The following is an 8,598-nucleotide window of genomic DNA, read 5'->3' on the forward strand; positions in this document are numbered from 1 at the left end:
GAAGTTTTTTGCACCTGCATTCCAATCTACATCTTGATGTACTACATCTTCATGATCACGCAGCGTGTTTTCATCATCTGAAAGGGATAGCTGAACACTATTAAAATTTGATGAAACTTGCATGCAAGCCATTCGCATCACAAGCCGATCAACTATTAAGCCCTTCTCTGTTAATCGAATCTGCAAAATCCTAAAAGTTTATTCCCAGGTTTATATTTATATTTTGAAAAGATTCAGATTTTTATCAATTTATGTTTTCTCTTTTAATCTTTTAATGTAATTTTGAGTGTGGCTATGGTTTAAGGAGGGTGTACCTGTATGCTGGGCTGGAAATCTCAAGGATTAATAGTGCTGTTTTCCATATTAAAAAGCAAAAATAAATAAATGAAACACGGAATGTAGACTGTCATCTGCACAAGACTGTTGGGTGTACTGCAGCCTTGTCACATTTTAACTGTTTGTTTAACAGGATGTTTACTGAGATTAAGCGAGTAGTATTCGGCTGGTCATGTGATTCTAACATGGCAGCACCCGTGTGCAGACCCTCTCCATATAAAATAAACCAGCTTTTATAATGTTGCTGATGTGACTGAAGTCTTAATTTTAATGTGAGTGCAATATACATATATTGCAAAATTACAATTCAAGTCTTTAGGAGTTAAACTTTTTAATGAGGAAAATACTGAGTGCACCTTTAAATATAGCATGGTGTGTAATGTTTTCACAGGACTGAAATCCATTCTTGAAACTTTATAGCAGGGCCATAATTCAGACAACAAAGAGCATGATAAAACTGTTATCACTGTCAAATTAGTTATTATAATCATAAAAAATGTGTTATCATTAGTCTTGAAGGCATGACGTTAAATATAAAATGGTAAAGTTGTGAAATACAGAAATGTAAAATCTAGAAGTCTGATTATCTATGATCAGATACAGAGTGGAAGCTGTTAGAGCCATATCAAAGAAATTGTTGTGAATGATCTGAGTCAGAGAGATCCATTTGCAGCTTAATTTATTGAAGAGAGTAGTCAAACAGGCAAGGGTAGGAACCAGCAGACACAGCAGTGAGGACAGGGCTAAATCGTAGTACAATACCAGGCAGAAGATCAGGGCAGGCAGCAGACAGGGAGATAACCAAAATAGGTAGGGTCACAAACAATGAGGCAACCACAGGAGTTAATGCTCAGAAATGTTCACAGTAGCAAAACAACACTTCGCACTGATAGCTGCGTGCAGTGCAGCTAAAAAGCCTAGTAGATGAGAAACAGCTGGACATGGTGATTAGAGTCAGAACTGGGGCTGTTGGGAAATGTAGTGCGTGGTGAGAGTCAATATTCGGGCGAGAGTGCCCTCTGGTGGTTGGAGAGGGAGGTTACAGAGTCTGTGATTGTGACTGAAATAAGTTTCATCTCTTTATTATTTGACTTACTAGAAGCTTCATTTCAGAAGAAATTCTGCAAAATTGTCATCCTGGCCTCTTAGAAATTGTTGAACAGCAGATACTAGCTAGTTATTACAGAAAACAATGTAAAACAGCTTAGAAAATTCAGTTAAATCTATCACTTCATTATACATGATGAGCATTACCAGGGCCGCAGTCTGGTATTCTGCATGGGTCCCCCCTGAGAGTATATTTCTCTGGACCCCTTTCATATTAAAAAATATAGTTTACAATTTGTTGTGGTGCCTTCGTGGACCTGTGAGCTCCCAGAATCATTATCTTTCACCCCAATAGCTATGGCCCTGAGCATCACAATGTTTTTCCTCTATTTAGCCTGCACTATATGTACAGTAATGCATAATTCAAATTAGGTATGTTGACAATGAATATGGATGACAAAAGTCATACTATTTGTTACCTCAATATGATTCACCAGATGAATTCTTCATGAGAAGAACACAATCAAGTTGAATCATCTTTAGCTGAAAGCTGCCATCTGATGGTCATAGTGGCTAAATTACAAATGAAAATAACCTTTCAGTTAAGAAAAAATAGAGGCTACACAAAGTATAAAATGAGAGAAAATTTCTGTAAATGCTCAAAGAATTATACAAGTGCTTTCCCAGATTAAACTGGGTCCCACTTTATATAAAGTGTCTTTAGTACTATGTACTTAAGCATTTGATACATTGTATTTATTATGTACATATGTGTTTTTGCATTGTACTTACATTTAAAGAAGCTACTATTTATTACATCTGTACTTGCACTTTTAACCTTACACCTAATCCTAAAGTTTACCCTACCCCAACCCTAACCCTAATCTAAACCCTAACCATACACATAAACCTACCTGTACCTCAACCTCAGTAGCAGCATATATGAATCTTGTGAGAATTTGGCAGAACAATATATACATAACAAATTATGTATTTTAATGTTATTACATAGTAGTTAAAGACACCTAATATAAAGTGTAACCTTAAACAGATATATGGTTGTGTTAGGTATGAATGGACATGGTGACATGAGGTGTTTGTCTTTTGTGCATTTGGATGAGCAGAAAAAAATCAAAAAGTGTTTTTGTGGCAGGTTTTGTCCGGCGGTTCTGTCTCGTTGTTGGTTTTGGGGACGTTCATGATTCTCTTAGGTGGAGAGAGTGGTCCAGTTATGTTTTGAGGTAACAAATATGTCACTGTAGATTTCTGGTTGGGTTTCCTCTGAGAATTTAGTACCTGTTTGCTGAAGGTCTGCATATTCAGCCATTACCCCAACCACATTCAGATTAACAGTGGCTTCTGATATCAATGCCATGGTTTGCGCTCTGTACATTAAGGCTGACTGCAGGCAAACAAATTCCCACTTGTGGAGACTCATGTACATCTGTGGGTGGTGGGAATAAAAGTGAATTGAGCACATAGACAGCCATGAAAACAAATGAATGAGCTTAAAAAGCCTTATCATACAGTTTAATAGGTGATAAGGTTTATTCTGGATGCTGTGCAACTTTTGCACCAATGCTTTGTAAGGTAATATTTAGACATGAAGGTGCACTATAACTACAGTTAATTATTTTCTGGGTGGCCAAGTTCTCATGTAACATACAGAATTTTCCATGTGGTTCTGTGTCTGCTTACAGCAAGCTTAAAATAAAACACAATACATATGTTATACAATTGGTCCATCCTTATCAAATGCACAGAAGACAAGCAACAGAGTTTCATGCACAGTCAAATTAAAAGGAAAAACATTATGCCCTCAATGCCACAATTTCAATTTGTATTAATTAGAATTTTTATAGAAGTACAAAATTGATTAATTTCATTGCACAGATAACAACATATCAATCCAAGAAGGATCTGAAAACAAAATATGCTAGACCTTTTCTGGGAACCAATCTCACTTTTTGTTGCCCTTTTTACAAGTACTTTTAACCAACTGGTCTCAAGGTGGTTTCAAGTTGAAGTACAGTATGAATTTGGTTAACTTCAAGTTTACACAGGTGTAGTTCATCACAATAAAGGTGCAGTGTGAAAGATTCAGAAACCCTTGTTATTAATGACACTTGTATGTTATTAAGTGAACTGCAGCCAGCAACCTGTTGCTCCTGCTCGTGCACACACTCCATAGGGACGTAAGCGAGCATCAAACAAAACAATGGCACAATGTACAAATAGACGACATAATTCACTGGCATCATGCTTAAAGCATGGTTATAGTATGGTAGCATAGTTAAAATTACAAAGTTATGATTGTTTTACTATAAACTTTGAGACAGCATATTATATTTTACTCTCCAGTGCTGGAACAGGGCTAAAAAAAAGTGTGGATGCCAGCTGGAAAAGGGGAAGGAGAGCCAGCATTCTCATCAGACTAAGATGTTGTGCAAATTGATCCCTGCTACCCAGTATTCTGCTGGCAAATGTTCAGTCTAACAAGATCTGCAAGCTGAGAATTTCTTTCCAACAAGAGACGAGGAACTGCTGCATTATCTGCATTAGAGAAACTTAGATGTCTGACATTGAACATGTGGGGATCTCCATGCACCGAGTGGACAGAGTGAAAGACCTCTCAGGTAAAAGCAGAGGTGGTGGTGTATGTTTTATGATCAACAAATCCTGGTTTGATCAGAGGAATGTACATTCTGTCAAGTCTTTCTGCTATCCTGATCTGGAATTTCTCATGCTTCTGTGTCGACCATTCTGGCTACCGAGGGAATTCACAGCGGTCATCATTACAGCTGTGTACATCCCCACACAAGCCGACACAGAGCGGGCACTCAGGGAAATGTATGGGAGTATAAGTGAGTAATCAAATGCCCTGCCAATGTTCACTAGTCTTCGCTTGACTATGATCAAGTTCCTGCTTAGCCAGACAGCATTCAGTCTGTAAATGTTTTTTTGTTTGTTTTTTTTTGGCCTGTTGTGCCAGGGGCGAGACATTTGCTGGATTTCATCTCTAAGATAACGTTAGAATAGGGAAAGAGAAGAGATTACTGAGGCAAGGCTCTCGAGAGCGTGCATAAACGTCACATCCTTTGGATTTTCCCGGCAAAAGAGGCACGCTCCTTACATATGAAAATCAGTCTACAGGCTTTACTAGGCAACCTATGAAGTCCTGGAAGGGCTAATTTTTTAAGTTGCGTTTCAAGCCGTTCACACATTGGCCAAAAAAATGAAATTGTTTACATACTGCACTTTTAACTATGGACGAGGTCCACTACCATTTGACAACTAAAATGTGTCTATTTGTCTACAGTTTTAACAGTATATTTATCGTTTAATCATTTAAACCAACTATTAATAACCTTTTTGAAATGTTTTCCTTAAAAAGTGGGATTTTGTCAACCTTTTTTTTTTATATACAAATGCCATCTGGTTTTATATTTTTTCTCTAATGCAATGGCATTGCATAATTATACATTTTAAAGTTGGGTTTAAGTGGGGCATCTGTATATAGATTAAAAAAAACTAACTGTGTGCATGAAAATAATGAGTTTATAAGAAGATAACTGTTTTATAAAGGTAGGCTCTGACAGCTTTCATTCACATAAATTTGGGAGTGGGGTATCCTGGAGCATCACAGCAAAGTAAGACATTGCTTCCCTGCAGAGCTGTGACTTTCGTGGCAGAGGTCACTACATAGGGCCTGTGGCAGCGAGAGAGCTCCACACTCTGAAAGGAAACTCCAGCAATGTCTGGCGGTCCACTGCATTCTTGTTCCTTACTAATATCAAGTAAGGAAGAAAGTCTACAGTCACACACTCATGGGTTATCCTGTAGACCAGTTAGAAATTGGGCAGGGAATAAATTGGGTGAAAGACGTTCGCAGACCCATTGAGAAAATGCCACTTTTGCACAATGAGTCTTCAAATGTATGCATTTGGTTACATAAAGCTCTTCTGCATGGCTGGGCTTATTAGAGTACAGAGCATTGGTTTCCACTGGAGATTTAAGCACAGTGAGCCATCTAAAGACTGTAGACGCTCAGATCGCACTTAGATATAATGTGTGGGTTTGTGTAAACCAGTCAGACTGGATAACTATTTAATTACCATAAGACATTAATGACTTAATTTAGTTTCAATTTGGCAGTGTATACTGGTGTGCTCTTGGAACAATGTGTCTATATAGATGTGCAAGGTCCAGTCAAGGAGTACTACTACTACATTATTACTGTATGTTATAAGAGCATTTTACTATTTATTTTGACTCACTAAATGCTAAAATTATAGTAGGAAAATATATTTGTACATTTATTTAAAAGGGGTCAGGGAGCATGATTTATTGTGTTAATGTTTTTAACACATTATGTTTTATAAATATTTAATATTTAATCACGCTTAACCAGCATGTTAAATCAAGCTGTGAATTAGCTAGTTTTCATATAAATAAATCTGTTTATTTAATGGTCCTATATTATAGCCTATTAAATTACCTATAGTGTGTGTGGTCTCCTCTGTATGTTTCACCTAGAACCACAGAGCACTGGTCTTGAGCGCTATCACTGTCTGCGCTGAACGGCCAGAGAGCAGTCAGATCATTAGGCAGGGTGCTCAGCCGCGACAGGTCCAGGTAAGTGATGTTCCCTAGATAACACACAGCCAGTGGTGGGATTCATGCCAGGTGGTTATTGTGCAGTCCAAGTGTTCTGAGGTGGGGCACATCCCTTAGTCCCTCCGAGGGGAAGGTGAACAGAATGTTCCCGTCCAATTATGATTGAAGGTAAGATAGGTTTGTAAAACTTCTCAGATGTAGAACGGTGATGGAGCCACAAATATAGGAGTTTGGGCATGGTGGAGAAAGCACCTCTAAAAGTTCTTGAGACAGAGGTGCTCCAGATGAAACTTTACAATGTCACTTGGAAGATATGTTGGAATGGCAGTCAAGGCTGGGTTCTTACAGAGCATAGTACTTAGAAAGACATTATAAAGAATTGAATAGCAAAAACAATTAAAGAAATAGTTTGCCATTCTAAATAGTCATTTATTCACCCTCACAATGTTCCAAATCCCTTTGACTATATTTCTAAAGTGAAAAACAAAAGAAGTTTCTTAGTGAAATGTTTAAGCTGCTTTTTTTCCATAAAATGAAAGGGTAACACTTTAGAATAATGGTCCGTAGTTAACAAGTAGCTATGCAGGAAGTAATAGGTAGTACTGCATTAACACCGAACTTAATACTATTAACTAATATGGAAGCAATATTAACTAAGCAGTAAGTAATAGGTAATTTAGTACAAAGGTAGTTCCTTGGTAGGTATTTGATTATTACTAAAGAAATATATCCTCATTGAGAACTACTTGTGAACTAAGAAATAATAACCAATTAATTACTAATCACAAAAGTAACATGTCTAAAAGTGAACAATTGTGGGGGTATGGTCATCATGGTCATAACATTTCAGAAGCATGTGCCTCAATTGGGTTCTTTGTGGAAACCAGTTTATGAATATTATCTCCCCAAATACATTAGCTACAGGTTGAGATTGTGACTACTACTCTTGCCAAAGGATGGACGTATGTTCTCTGTTTATTTCAAACTTAAACATAGAATAATACTAATAATGATATATTTTTTTAAATCTTAAATAATTAGGAAGTGATGTTGACACTCTCATGATTGGATTAGTTCACTATCATGAGCTCTATTGAGTGTCAGTTCAATATATCTCAGACTCCAAAGACCTACCTTTATGTTACAGTAGCTGCCTGAGGAGGACTTCTCTTTAGGATATGAATATAAACATTGATGTTCTCTTGTCAAAAACAATTTGCATCTTTAATGAAGAAATTGGCTGCATTTATGTTGCGATAAGCGCAAAACCACATCTTCCAGATTACAGTGTTTGTTATAGTGCCTCACAGAACCTGTAAAGTATGAGTCAAATATAAAATTAAATAACTTGGGTAACACTTTAGAATAATGGTCCGTAGTTAACAAGTAGCTATGCAGGAAGTAATAGGTAGTACTGCATTATTCACAAGTAGTTCTCAATGAGGATATATTTCTTTAGTAATAATCAAATACCTACCAAGGAACTACCTTTGTACTAAATTACCTATTACTTACTGCTTAGTTAATATTGCTTCCATATTAGTTAATAGTATTAAGTTCGGTGTTAATGCAGTACTACCTATTACTTCCTGCATAGCTACTTGTTAACTACGGACCATTATTCTAAAGTGTTACCAATGAAAGTTTAAGGTACAGAGCCCCTAAGAGGACAGGGTGGACATTTGTGCTGAAATTGTTTTGCATGCCCTAGCATTATAGTTTGCTTTCCCTCGCAATAAGTTTGTGTTTGTTATGTTTTGCTGTTCAAAAGAATGACATGGACATCCATTTCACTGCAGACACTTTTACTGCTGCTTACGGTCAGAACTCACTCTCCTGTTACACTGCGTCACTTCTAGAGCCAACCCTTTCCGTATAGAGAAAATACCACAATGCATGGTATAGATTCAAATGGATAATACATTACAATTCCTCCCCATATATTTTACCCCTTTAACAAACGTTTTGAAAAAATGACCACAGATTAGAAATGTTTAGGTTACAACATCTTAACTTGAACAGAATTGCCTTCTTATGATCACTAATCAGTCCATAACATAAGATCTAGTCTGTTAGGCACCTTTCTCTGGCGAAGTGGATATCTCCGTTCAGGGATAGGAGCTGTCCTTGAATCCACTGAAGCATGTGGCTGTGTCACACTGGCATTACCCTTGCCACACACATCTGAAGCAAAGTCATCTGCCATGGTACTATCCATAGCAGCTGTTCTGATATCCTGTATATTAGATGACAGTAAATGGTCGACATGTTCCTACGATCTCCAACTTGTAATTGGTATGTGAGAGGTCCATGTTTGAAAAAGATCGCTTCTGGAACCCAGGCACAATCTGAGTGTTGACTGTTCTGCACTTTCTGGCCACTTTCTGCCCAACCTCAAATGATTTGAGTTTCCTGGAAGGTGTGTCATGAGCTCTCTTTTGCTGCATTTGATGTGTGACAATTAGAGCAGACGTATCTGGCTTTATCAGTGTAAGCCTGGTACGAGGCTGGCTTTTCAGAAACAGTTCAGCAGGTGTTCGTTCTGTTACTGTATGGGGAGTGTTGTGGTAGGTTAAAAGGAAATGAGCCAGACGCAGA

The 8,598-nt window shown here is 37.5% G+C and overlaps 1 pseudogene; it reads right to left on the reverse strand.

The window, feature by feature from the left end:
• Positions 1–2,590: 2,590 nt before the first annotated feature.
• On the reverse strand, positions 2,591–6,353 carry LOC127660572 (leucine-rich repeat, immunoglobulin-like domain and transmembrane domain-containing protein 3; annotated as a pseudogene).
• Positions 6,354–8,598: the final 2,245 nt, after the last annotated feature.

Source organism: Xyrauchen texanus, chromosome 20, assembly GCF_025860055.1.
Source record: "Xyrauchen texanus isolate HMW12.3.18 chromosome 20, RBS_HiC_50CHRs, whole genome shotgun sequence".
NCBI lineage: Eukaryota > Metazoa > Chordata > Actinopteri > Cypriniformes > Catostomidae > Xyrauchen > Xyrauchen texanus.